This window comes from Perna viridis, chromosome 6 (assembly GCF_037379345.1).
Source record: "Perna viridis isolate PV_CMFRI_1.1 ecotype Kerala chromosome 6, ASM3737934v1, whole genome shotgun sequence".
NCBI classification, from domain to species: Eukaryota; Metazoa; Mollusca; class Bivalvia; order Mytilida; family Mytilidae; genus Perna; species Perna viridis.
In genome coordinates, this window is record NC_142450.1 from 14,698,447 (window position 1) to 14,711,610 (window position 13,164).

Below are 13,164 nucleotides of genomic sequence, written 5' to 3' on the forward strand. Positions count from 1 at the left end.
TGCTGCTACCATTATGTTACCTTAATTTTTGTTAATGAAATGCATCCGTTCGGTATTAGGCTGGCACTGAGGTAACTACAATTCGATCCTCAGGAGAAGGAAAATCATGCTCTTCCGTTACAATAGCAATGGGAGTAGATGACTGGAATTGACATTAGACTAAAAACAAATAGTAATAAATTGTGTTAACGGGAAGAAAATACGACACTTCTTGATAGATTGTTCTAGATGCTTAGGATGCTTAACAAAGAATGGTAGAAAGATATCTTGCCTGATGACAGGGGTGAAAGACATATTTAACCTTCAGTGTGGATGAAATATTGTTAATAGTGATTTGTATGCTTATTTATTTTTTTTCAATAAAGGTATCAACAAGGACATTGGAAATACTAAGGTGCCCACATTTTCATGGATTTAAAAGACACAAATCCGAAGGATCCTTTTCCGTTTCTGCTGCAACAGAAAACGGAGTATTTAGTGGCGGTCAAACCTCAAATGTAAACCGAATATACATGGGGCAATCCGCTGTTGAATTTTATAAAAACAGACTGTCTCGGACACTGGATAACATAGCGGCAACATCAGGTTGTTTTGTTTTGTTTTGTTTTCTTTTCTTTTTTAGTAAAAGATATTTTACAAGAAATCATTGCCATATTTTGTTTTTTCTTTCTATTTTAATTGTAGCGATTTCTTGTATGCACATTAATGTATATCTTTTTATTTAAGGGTAATCAAGGGAACCAAGGTTATAGCGGTAATCAAAAGAATGCAATCCAGGGACAAAGACCAGACATGGAAAACAGACATACACAACAAAGAACATAAAGTAACTAAAATCATACATACAAAGTAACAAATGCAAATGAGCAACTCGGACTCCACTAAGAACTGGGAGCTTGGACCAGGTGCACCGGTAGGGAAAAAAAGGAAAAATGTCATTGGCATTTATATTTGATTATTTCGCTCTTTTACAAGCATAACTATTATTCGAGATAAATAGTCTCCCAAATCAGCTTTTTTCGCTTTCATATCATACTTCCGTGCCCAAACCCTCCAGATAAATCATTCAGTCATACCGTGGCTTCTACTGGACTAGACATTTTATGGAACTACCAGCACATATGCCGATTGCACGGGTTAATAAAAATGTCCCGGTGCATGAGAGATTCTACGTAATTCGAGGTTTGGATATTATGTCTTAGGAATTCAAAATGTTTCCATGACTGATACGTGCATTTGCAGATGCTCTTTTGTAAAGTAAATTCAGTCTAAATATGTCAAATTGATCGTCAAAGGCATGTATTTTATTCATGACTAGAAACTAAAACTTCGATGTTATGTCAATTTGTATAAATAGACCCTTTTGTCTTAAATGCAGGCAGGAGATGAACATATGCTAATGGGAGGTACATTGTATAGCTAAAAGTATAGCAGTAGAATAGGCATCATGACTAATGTTCTTACTTAGTCTAGTAATAAAGAATAAGCTAAGAATAAATCGTTTTCTTTTCTTTTTAGTTATTTATTTATTTATTTAGTATTATTTCATATCTTATTTTTTTACCTGATAGTGTGGTTTAGTTCGATTTTCCAGAGGGTTCTGTCCCTGGTATAGGTCACAACTCCTCTGTACACCATATTCTGTCCGCAGTGTCACACACGCACGCGCGCACACACAATAACACACATGCACAGAATATTTTACACAGCAAGTTTTAACATATATGATAAATCCTGGTTTGATCTGCGCCTGAATATTAAAAAATACCACGATGTTGAGATATTTGTATGGCTGTTTACAAGGTACAAATCAAACACAAATTATCAAATGAGATGTTCTTTAAGGAAGTTACATATCCTCTAGAAAATATTACAATGACATATGAAATAATCCATGTGTTTCTTACCAAAACCATCTGATTTGCCATCTAAAATCCAACAACTGTACGAAAACCTTTTGATTTTAACGGTAGAATGCAAGATTCTACTCAGAAAATTTAGGGATCGAATTTTCTCGGAAACCCAGGTCAAGGTTAATTATTGATTTCAGATGTGGAAGACGTCTCAAACCCTTATTAAATTTTGTCACGTAATTAGCACTCATATGCATAGAAGACATGCAGAGTAAGCAATACTATAGGCATCATCACATGAGTATGTAGAGTGTGGTCCTAACTCAGTACTAATTAAAAAAGAATACAGAAACAGAACTATTTAGCTACTCGGCGGAGGTATCTGCAAACGAAAATGGCACTTAACCTACCGTGCATCCGGTCTAAGCATGTAACCAGGTAATCAGATACTTTTGTTTCTGTATGTGTGTAATTTTAGTTATTTCATTTGTTTTTTCATCCCCATATTTTGGTAACAACTATCGTTTGTTTAAATTTTTCAAAATGATTATGTGAGTAGAATAGATCTTATTTTTACTTATAACTTTATTATGTATTAACTTCTAACTTTCTCTACATGGTACCAATATTTACCAAAGTTTAATGCCTTAACATTACGTACTGACAACAACAAAAATCAATGTATATGCTGATTGGTTTCTATAATAAAATGGCTTAATACATTTAAGACAAATAGTTCTTTATTTTGAAAGAGTAACTAAGGGAAACAAGGTTCTAGCGGTTATCAAAAGAATGTAATATAGGAACAAAGACCAGACATGCAAAACAAACATACACAACAACAAAAAAAGAACATAAAGGAACTAAAATAATTCATACAAACCACAAAAGCATATGAGCAACTTGGACGCCATTCAAAACTGGCAGCATGGACCATATGTACAGGTAGGGTGAGCGTAAACGTAACAATATGAAGTGATAATCATCTCCTGTTTAATTCTAATTACACAGTTTATATATTGTTGCACTTGTTCAATACTGTAATACCGTGCGGTTTTAATAGCTAAGTTTTGATCACTACTACGTAAGTTTGTTACGAGGAACTTATACCTGTAATTAACTGATCTTTAATGATAAAATTGTTAACAAAATTCATAATATGAATTAATGTAAGTACTTATCTATCTAAGAATCTGGGAAAATGTGTATAAGGTGTGACACATGAAGACAATTTTAAACAGAGATTTTATTGTTTATCCAAGTATGTATATCTCATAACATCAAAAAATTACTGTCAAAGTTTGCCTTTTTAAGATATTGATAGGTCAAATTTAGTTGAGATGCACAATGGAAAAATGCGAGAAAATTTTCCAGAACTTTTTCCTTATATAAGTAGTCAAAAATATATACGTCACCAAAGATTCAGGATAAATTTAAATAGCTTTTCAGTTGTTTTCTAATTGTATTTGAATAAGACTAAATTGAGAAAAATGATGTGCCACTCCTTGCCCGATTCTTACACAAAACGGTACTTAAAATGTCAAGGGAAATGTACTTTATTTTATATCAGTATCACCTTATTCTTTCAATCAATGAAGTATATCTATGAAATCGGAAATGTAAAATATTTAAATTGCATGTATACTATGTCAACTTTTGAACTTCTTCATTCATGTTCTTGCTCCTTTTTGTGGCACATATATGAATGAGTAGTTAGCATATACCATATACATTGTTTTTAAATATTGCTTTGTCTTAAAAAATTACAAATATGCATATGTCATTATAGGATGTCAATCGAAATAACTAACCCTTTAAATCATTGCACAACGAAATATATAACGAGACAAATATAAAGTTTAGTCGCAATTCTGTTAGGAGGCTGTCCATGAGAAAACCATGCAAAACCGTCCGAAAGTGATATTGGCAACTACATATAACCTTTAGGGCATCTGGTAGGGCCCAATGAGAAACTTCTAATTGCAAAATATTTTTTTTCGAAAAATTAAAGATGGCGGAGAAAAAGGAAATTTCCTTAAAAAATGGCAACTTTTCATAATTGAAATATGCAAAAGAAGATCTAAAGTTAGGTATTAAGCTTACAATTGCCCTTTTTATTGGTTTTTTTTTCAGCTAAGTGTATTCAACATCGCATATATAGGTTCTAATAATGGCTTTGAAAAAGATATTTGACCTTGAATTGTGGCCAAATGCCTACATTTAGAAAATTGTCATTTGTACCACATTTCAATGCCCTGTATTTCCTAATATAACACTTTGAACAAGCTGTCATGTTCATACTCAATAAGATGCAGCTTTATATAAACTAGACTGCACTTCATGCTGGACATTTCAAATATGACAATAAAAGGACATTTTAAAGTAGCCAAGATTTTGTGGAATCGTGAAAATGAGGAAACAGCAGTTTTCTACCTCCTGTGTTTGTGATACAACCTCAAGATGATGTGTTGAATACCAGGATTTGTGACGACGGACCATAACCTTTGACCTTTAGGTAAAATTTTGTGTCCAATGTGGCTGTTTCTAATGTGCATGTAACAAATTGTGCTCCGGCTGTAAATGTATTACTATTCTTTTATCTTTCGACATATACAAATAATTATTGTAAAACGTCTATAAGACAGCAACAATTTATCCTAAATACCAGATGCATGTAGCCATTATAAATGTACACATTAAAGTTAGTAAGAAATCTTGAATGATTGCCCAATTGATGTTAACCAGGTCAGAGGTGTGTGGTAACAATGTTATGTATTTCATCATCTTCTACAATACTTGTAGTGCATCAGTCATGACCCATGGTAGGGTCTGTATGAGTCTCTTGCTAATCACACAACAATGAATCACTTGGGTAAATGTATTTAAGCTTCTTTACCTGAAACAGAAAGAATAAAGGGTTTTACATGTATATTCTTTTTATAAAATAAATTCACTCTACATGCACATTTTGTACTTAGTATCAATCAATTTAAAAGGAGTACTATAAAACCCATATTTAAAACATACACAGCTACATTGGATAGTTTAATACATGTACCTTATTACATGTACTTAGCATTTAGTTGTTAGATTAAAAATACATGCACATGTACATATATTTATACATCATATATCACAAGCATGTGCATTCTATATTGTAGAGACTGGATTCGTATACATGTATATAAGCATTTATTGACATACATGTACTTGTACGCTGATTCATGTAGACCCCATGTGGTCCATCCCTCTTATAAAATTCTAACTTTGAAAAAATTGCTACATTTTGTATGTTAAGACACTAAAAATATTTAGAATTCAAATAAATAATCAAGCATATCTGTTATTTAGCATTTCAGTGAATATACATATGTACATGCACTGATTATTTTTATCCACATTTTTCTTGCGGAAAAATTTGAGTAATGGTCTTTTTCCTTTTGCAAACCCCTGGATCTGCTCAAAATTAATCAAAACAATATATACAAAATAAAAATACTCCATTGCTACCAAGCACGCCTATAGAGGTCGAACCGTAAACAGATTGTGCGAATTAAGTTTTGTTAGTAGCAACCACATATACATGTATCCACGTGTGTGTGGAGGCCCAAGTGGTTTGAAACCTAATGATGTTACCCCCTAATTTACAGTTAAATAAAGAGTTTTGCAGAACAGAGCATAATACAACTACACCATGTTAAACTCTCCTCACTTTGGGCAAGTGTAGACACAATCTTAGTATTTAAACAAAGCGACTTACAGCTCAACTGGTTTTGGGGCAATACTGCGCAAAATTTGAAGTTCAATTTAAGTTGAAAGAAGCTAAATAAGGGTGATGAAAACAATTTCCTAAAATCCCTATAACCCAAAACCATGAGAGGTATCTGTATATTGACTGAAAAATTTAGGCAGGAATTTTCATAAGGAATCTAAATGTAATAAATACATGTTAGTCACAACATCTGACAAAAAAAAATATAAAAAAAAGAATTAAAAAAAAAACAAGAGATTTCTGTGCCGTGGCCCCACTTTGGGCCCCAATAACCTGTAAATGCTAAACTCTATATAAAATTTGTTAATTCGTCTTTCAACAGATTTGAATTGGAAAAATTTTCAAAATTGAATGAAAAATTAGCGTTCTAAACCTTTCATGTACATATTTTACCCCTTTTTTCATTTCATTTATTTCATTATTTTTAAACTTATACACATATTGAGCATGTTGAGAATGCTTGTTTCAACCATTGTCTATTTGGGTATGTGTCATGACCATTTATTACAAATGTATTGGTACAATAAAATAATTGTATTTTTACAATAAAACTAAATGTAACTTACCTAATAATTAGTAATATGCCTTTAATCGTTCCATTTTCCCTTCAATTAATTAATCTTTTATACACAGACAGTGTGTCCCTGTCACAACTTACATGTTCAATGATGAATGTGCAAATATACTTGCTTGTATGACATGAAAAATGATGCAATGATTTGCAGGTCCTCTTCTATCACTACAGTTAAATATAAAACTGTCTCCGATGTTCCCTCATTAACTCATTGTAATCCAGTGAAGGCAAAAACAGTAAAAGTGTCCAATTGTACATGCATGAAAGAACCTACATGTGATATATTGTTACTGAATATCGGGCATATATAAATACGACTCTCTTCTTGACTGAAAGGCATTTATAAAATGTTTGGTCCTTTGTATACTGAAGAACGAATTATAAAGAACACATTCCAATTCATGTCAGTAGGTACAATGTACATTTGAATTCATGTCAGTAGGTACTTATGAATAAGTCTTTTAAACTAAAAAACAAAATAGGCATTTTTTAGCGGGGAATACAAAAAAATCAATCTACTCGGAAATCCTCTTTCTCTGTTTAATTCAATTTACCTGACCATCACCTACAACTTCTCCTGCACAGGTAACCTTTGAACAGTATAAATTAATAGAAAATCTAATGTCTAAATATAGGTCCACAGCAGTGAATTCAGAAATGTCAACTTTGAAATATTGTCGAAGAGGCATAACTCCAGTTTAAAATTCAACTTAAAAATACAGTTCAGCAAATTATAGTCCATTTCAAATTCAGGCTCTGAAAATACACAACAAATAGTAAATGTAAATGTAAATGAACTTTTATCAATTATTGTGCCTATTAATATAGAATTCAGCAATGGTTTTATAGTCTGTATTTAACTCCTCACACAAATTACAAACAAGTTACATCTGACTTAACATTTTTCCGTCATGATAAGATTTAACACATGCATATATATATGTGTGTGTGTTTGTTGGTGTGTGATTGCATTTACTTATCTTTTTGCAATAATTTCTATTTTTGTTCTATAATTTTGCCATAAAAATATGTTTACATCAAATAACAAATATAAACAAATATTCAAATATGTACCCTACATACAGCCAAATAAGTAAATTTTCTATTCTGATTTACAGCAAACACACTAATCAATTATAAATTAATTAATAAACTCATACTAACAGTAATTTTAATGTTCCTTCTTCCTAATCTTCCTTCAACTCTTCAATAGTCATATCGTATTTTTCTAATTTGCTATGTTCTTTTTCATTTTTGTTGGTATTCCAGATGACAAGCTGAAATTGTTAATATGATTAAATGTTTTGGTACATAAAATTTTCAAAGCAAGTAACGTCAAATATAATTATACCACAACAACAGGAAAATATGAAAGAATCATAGATGCATAAAAAGCATTTAAAGCATATAACATTTACATCACAAACAACAAAGTATAAGCACTTCTGTGTTAAAAAGCAACACAGACATAAAGAGTTAATATTAGTAAACAGTATGTAAATAAAGGCAATTTTAAAGCACAGCGACCAAGCTGATATTTTTTTTATAATAAATGTATGTAATAAAGAAGCAAATCATTAATTGCACAACACTACAACCACACAGTCCAAGTAGCTACCTTTAGACCTATTTTGTTGGTCCAAATTCAGAGTCATCAATCTTATTTCTTACATAATCTATCATTTTCATGAAATGAAGTGATGTAAATTTAAAGCATAGCTACTTTGACATCAGTAAGTTATAACTAGTGAACAAAACTACAATTCTTTCGCTTTATCATGCTTATTAATGTATTGATAAAACAAGACTTTATCAATACATATTAGATAATCACATATTTATCAATGTGTATATTCAATGTTCATGTACACATCCAAATATTTACAATTCTCATTAAAAACAATTTTACATGCAAGTGCTACAGTATTCATGTAGTAACAAAACATCTCTACAACGTGCATCTTCATACCACTGAAGATGTAAAAAGTCCTTAAAACCCTGAACTGTTAGGACAAACGTTATTATAACAATTTCATGTTTAGATAATTTCTGAATTGTTTGCTGAACAATCTATACCATATGTATAATATTATCATAATAACTGTATGAGATTTCAAATGGAAGAAGTAACTGTTTTTGACAGCATGCATACCAACAAACGCAATTTTTTTATTACCCTAAATATCTTTTTTTTTTCTGTGTAAGAATCATTGAGTCATAGAAACTGGTTTGAAAACGAATTGGAGGTTGTGTTTCATCTGAATCAATGAAACTTGCACTGACTGATTCACCTTCATGGTCAATGGTGTACTCTGACTTTCAAAATCATTATCAGAATGTTTTAAAAGTAACTTTGTATCAGAATCAGATAGGGTATTATCACCAGATTAAAACACTATGACGTCAATCAGCTGACTGTTTTCTGATGAATACTCTTTTGATGATGTCTCTACAAAATCTCAATAAAAAAAAATCATTAACAGCAGCATTTATGCTTGCCTTCTCCCCACATGAACGGCAATTACAGTCTCCTGCATATGTGCAGGCATAGTGAAGTTCCTCAGCGATATTTTTATCTTGGAGAACTCCAAAATATTCACCAAAGATAAATCTGTACATTAATACTGCATTAGCATCATCACCTTTTGGCAATTCCATCCAAAATCTTTTAATAATTTCTGTAAAATCACAGAATATGAACGTTTCATTCTTACGATCCTGCTTAATTAATAAAATACAACCCTTTCCTTATAGTTAGGTTACTACAACAAAGTAAATCTTAACAAGCATCCAAATAAGATTTTGTTTTCAATATGCATCTAAATATGTATCAATCCAAATCATTTAATAGAGTTAATTAATTCAGTGGCGGACCTGGGGATGTGCAAGAGGTAAGTACCCCTCCTTTTTTTACTATACAAATTAAATCATGTCCTAACATCATCCCTTTTTCTGAGGAACCAAAGCTTGCTTCCAACATTTTCAAATTGTATAGATCCGCCCCATGCTAATGTCAAAATATAAAATAGAAATTACCATACATACCATTAAATGAGATGAAAAGGTTAACGTTGTATTCATATGCGGCAGGTAGGTCTAACTGTTCTTTCTAACAGAAAGTACAAATATGTGTATTACAAGAACACGGTATTGGTTTGTATTATAAAATAGCATCTTAGTTCACATTTTAGGGGGAAGACAACATCCAGAATAAACTCCTTATTTGTTTCTAATAATTGTTTTTTATTATTATTATTTGGTTTTTTTTGTTTTTTTTTGTTTTGTTTTTTTGTTTTTTTGTTTTTTTTTGGCAAATTATTTGGAAAATTATCTTCCTTTTCTTGGTCACACTGTAATTGGCATTTATTGTAATGGTGTTTTGCATAATCCACAAACTTTCATATAGGATGGACAGATAATTAAAACTTAGCTTTGGTTACCACCCCCTTCTATAATGATGAAATTGGAGTTTGAAAATCTACATAAAATATTAACACACAAACAGTAAAATGTTTGTATTGAATATTCAGTACGAATATGTGTACATTGTATCTTATATTGCAATTTAAAATAAGTTGAGTTATGTGTATTATATGAACAAGACTTTATGAAAGGTAGATAACTGATATCATGAATAATTGTAAAAAATGACAAATTTATGTGAATTGCAATAAAATAAAGCTTAAACTTGCATTGTTTCTCATAGACAGGCCCTTCAAAAGACGTTATATAAAGTATCAAGATGTTACAGCATTTTACATTAAGGAACAGGTAATGTTAAAAACATTTCTTCCTATTCCAATAATTTGCAAACAAACACTTACAATTTCTTTTGTTGCAAAATAATTTCATCCCTGCAACAACAACCACTTTTTTCAACTGTTAACATGTATATATATCCACAGTTAGTTCCGTCTATCTCTCTGTCTATAAACATAAGTAGAAATATCATTAAATATGTTGAATTCAAAATAAAGACAAACAATACAACTTATCCAATCCATTTTATATTTTGTCATGGCATCATTGAATCGACGAAATTTGCATTTTATTTTTCATAACATTCATTAATCACGTGTTATTGATATACGTTATCTGCAGTGTTTTGCTTTGTCTTAGTCCATTTTGTTCATATATTTTCACTGAATCTGGTTCCATCTTTCATATGTACTGATACTTACAATCATACCTCGGTAGCTCGAACTGCATGGAACCATTGAAAATGTGTTCGAGTCATCAGGAGTTCGAGAAATTGAAGTTCGTATATTTCCGGATATTTTTCGATGCCGATCCGAGTTCGACTGTAACGTTAGAAATTGTTTACTTCCTACAAGGTTTTGTTAGTTTATGGATGTTTTTCATTCGCTTTCGGAAAATTATGTTGATTTGTGGTCATTAAAAATGCTATGTTCGCTTTCAATCACGTTCAGAGTTTGAATTCCTTGGTCAATAATTTATTTTCATCTGATTTTCTTTGATGCTACAATCAGTACTATGTTAGGATCACAACTACCTATAGTTAATTAGTGATGACTTAAATATATCCTGTAATTAACTAAAATGACACTGATTAATGACAGGGTTTCAGTGTTTTACGCCTTTTATTTCCCAAGCTGACAAAATGGCTGACAAGTTTGAGATTCTCTAAGATTTATTACCGAACAGACCGACTATTCATCCGAATGTTCGAGAAATCCAAGTTTATTGATATTGATTGAACATTTCGGTACTTTGAACTGTGTTCGAGTAATCCCCGGTGTTCGAGCAATCCGAGTTCTACCTAGTGAAGTTCGACTGTATTTTGTTTTGAAGTCAGAAAATGATCATATTTTCTTTAAAGCAAATAAACAATAAGCAATAACGTTATTCTAGGTCAAGTACATTCGAAATGGTATCTAAAGCATCAACGCAGCAATGTGGTTACCTTTACAAATATTTTATTGCATACGAGATGCAGAGATAACATAATCAGTGTATCAATATAACAAGAGCAGAATAACATATGCAAATCTTTGTTAGTGTTTAAAAATATGAACATTGATGAAAATGATACATATGATTACTGTACACAAAAAGACAAAGGCTCGTTATAAGCTACATGTATCTAATACAGATAAGTGCGTACCTTTATAAAGGTATTGGGGTATTCCTTTTATGCAAAATTCAAAGATCATTATCTATATTTGGTACCCTTACTGTTTGAATGAGGATAAGGAATTTAAATAAATAAATAAATAAATAAATATCATCGTATTTTGGGGTAAAATGTGCTTAAACATCTGATGTCAAATGGGTTATAAAGACAACAGAAAAAATAACCCGTCAACAAAAGGAAACTAAACAAGGCAAGCATATATCAAAAGCAGCATGTGATTTTCTCTCTGCTGTCTTTTTTCATTCCTGTGTAGCTTTACTATTAAAGAAGTGCAATACACTACCTTTATTTTGAAGGTCATGTCGGCACAACAGTTGTATATTTCATATATAAGTGACATTTTTAATTTTGTTTGATTGCCATCCCATGTAAGTTGACTGTGTTTTATTTTGTTTGTTTGTTTGTTGGGGTTTAACGTCCGAGCAGCAATACTTAAGCTATATTCAGACGATGAACATGAAATGGATGATAATATGAACATGAAATGAAAAAAAAGGATGGGTCACAAGGATAATAGGGTCGACAAATTTTGATTGCCACTGGAAAAAGGGGGGATAGGTAACGTCGGGCAATTTAGCCTCCTGTGGCGGAGCGCAAAGGTTCCTACTCCTATCGAATACCACAGCAAGGTTCTTTAACGTGCGAGGAACGTGGCATCTTTCCCAACACGGTGCACCACTATGGTTTGCGGTCAGGTTTTCCGTATTATAGCCTGACAACCCTAGCATGTAACACGCCAGGGGTACCCCATTCCACCACCTGGGGCACACATCCCAGTTGCTCTGTGGGCAGAGCGCCTAACCCCCGGCTAGGTTTCTGAGAACTGTTTAGTCGCCTTATACGACAAGCTTAGCGCTGCAGCAGGCCTATTCTTTTAACACCCGAACCTGCACGGGGCGACTGTGTGTTATAAACCTTTGATTAGTCTTTTAGGTTCTAGGTGATAATGAAAAGCCACTCTTGTTTTTGTCTTCAATTTTAAAAACTATTTGATGGACTTTAACTGACATGTTCAGTTTGCAGTAACCAGTCATTTAAACCAATGAAGTACAAACTATTTTCTCTTGATATTCTTTCAATCCGTTGCCAGTCATTCGTGCTTCAGGATTGATAGAATGGCTAACTTGTGACAGGAAATTCATATATGCACATGTTCTTGCATCATAAAAGTAAACTTCGTCTTTCAAGTGTAATCTGTATTTCATAAATATATTCACCATAAAAACAACTCAACCATTGTGATTCCTATTATAAAGTCCTTATATATATTAACATTTCCTTTGACAGATTGGGTTTAAAAAAGTATATATGTATGTGGTTCTGTATTTTCTTCGCAATAAATTTATTTTTGTCTTAGCTTTTATCCATTGAATAAATGTCCTTTTATAGTTATTATGGTTATGTACAATTTAAGAAATTAAATATTTCCTTTCCGTGAGATTTCTATCAGATAGTAAAATAAAACAAAAAAAACTGAACAATATTTCTGAGAATGTATTATGTCCGTTTGACCACTCCCTTGACATGTCTACTCATATAATACATTTATAAGTTTTTATGCTTATAAAAACACCAAATGTACGTTTCATACCATATACACTCCAAATATGTTTCTTGTTGGGTTCACAACTAGTGCAATATTTGCCACTATAACAAGTAATTCGGTCCCACCATTCCTGTAAGCATCTCTAGAAACGGAGATGCTGTATTATGTATATATATATCATTTTTGGGAAAATAAGAACGGGTGTTGCATAAATCAATCTCTATATCATGGTCACCTCTGGAATGATCTGACTTGAAGATAGTA

General features: G+C 31.9%; 1 long non-coding RNA gene across 10 annotated transcripts; it reads right to left on the reverse strand.

The window, feature by feature from the left end:
* Nucleotides 1–2,824: 2,824 nt before the first annotated feature.
* LOC148613781 (uncharacterized) lies at nucleotides 2,825–11,046 on the reverse strand. Of its 10 annotated transcripts, none has more exons than XR_015923448.1 (7): nucleotides 10,389–11,046; nucleotides 10,024–10,126; nucleotides 9,245–9,308; nucleotides 8,699–8,877; nucleotides 7,364–7,476; nucleotides 6,192–6,955; nucleotides 2,825–4,749 (listed from the first exon to the last, which is right to left on the reverse strand). It is a non-coding gene; the product is annotated as an uncharacterized LOC148613781 (long non-coding RNA). The 10 variants fall into 10 exon arrangements; XR_015923447.1 differs by having other exon boundaries at nucleotides 10,381–11,046; XR_015923446.1 differs by having other exon boundaries at nucleotides 10,024–11,046.
* Nucleotides 11,047–13,164: the final 2,118 nt, after the last annotated feature.